This window comes from Camelina sativa, chromosome 9 (assembly GCF_030686135.1).
Source record: "Camelina sativa cultivar CO46 ecotype springtype chromosome 9, ASM3068613v1".
Classification (NCBI taxonomy): Eukaryota; Viridiplantae; Streptophyta; class Magnoliopsida; order Brassicales; family Brassicaceae; genus Camelina; species Camelina sativa.
This window is the reverse complement of record NC_141888.1, coordinates 8,880,773-8,881,787: the sequence shown is the minus strand read 5'-3', so window position 1 is coordinate 8,881,787 and position 1,015 is coordinate 8,880,773. Positions and strand designations below refer to the sequence as shown.

The 1,015-nt window shown below is 44.4% G+C and overlaps 1 non-coding gene across 1 annotated transcript; it reads left to right on the top strand.

The window, feature by feature from the left end:
* The first annotated feature begins 424 nt into the window (after positions 1-424).
* On the top strand, positions 425-532 carry LOC147937937 (small nucleolar RNA R71). The gene has a single exon (XR_015567676.1). It is a non-coding gene; the product is annotated as a small nucleolar RNA R71 (small nucleolar RNA).
* Positions 533-1,015: the final 483 nt, after the last annotated feature.

Here is a 1,015-nt window from a genome sequence, read left to right as displayed (position 1 = left end):
CTTGGGAGTGTAGCCTGAAGAGTTCCCACTGTAAGGTATGTTGCCTTGCTGATTACCGAATCTCTGACCTTGATTCCCAGCTCCATACACATAGTTGGCATTCTCCTCTGTATTCTCTAGCTCTGGCTCATATGTCTCAACTTCAGCAGCAAATTGGACTGAATTCTTACCCACAAGAAGATTATGCACTGAATCTAGCTTAGCATAAACTGAAGCTAGCTGGTTTGAATCAAATCCTCCATGCAATCTCTTCCTTTCAGCATCTGCTCTCTTAATGCTATTGCTGTAAGCCAGATTCTCAATCAAACTCTCAGCATCTTCTGGAAATCTTTTCTTGAAATTCCCATGACTTGCAGCATTTTAAGCTAACTTATACTCCCAGTCACATCCTCTGAAGAAGATGCTCAACAGCTGCACCCTAGAGAAACCATGGTGTGGACAGTCCCTTTGATAAGCCTTGAGTCTCACCCAAGCTGCTTTGAAAGCTTCATTTTTTCTTTGCTTGAATGAAGAGATCTGTACTCTTAACTCCTCTGACATTGCATCATCATAAAAGTAGCTGAGGAAAACCACCTTGATGTCATGCCAATTTGTCAATGATCCAGGTTTCAACTGCTTTAACCATTGAGATGCCTCTCCTACAAGTGAGTATGGAAAGAGCTTGCAGTAGATGTAGTCTTCAGTAACACCATTGGCTTTGATACTAGTCACAAGATCCTCAAAGTGCTCAATGTGGTCCAAAGGCTTCTCATTGGGCAGGTTAGAGAAAGGTCTTTGTCCAACTAGCTGGAAGTATGCAGGCTTCAGCTCAAAGTCATTCCTTTGGAATGGAGGTGGAACAATTGCAGAACGGTTCTCATAAACCAAGTCAGCTTTGTTGAAGTCTGCAATGGTCCTGATCAAGTCTCGGTTTGGGTCCCGTTGGTGAACCAGTTTTTGGACGTGGTTGGCAGCTCCACGTACGTCTGCTGGAGGAGGGTGTCGATCGATACCCAGTCGGCGTCGATCGACACCA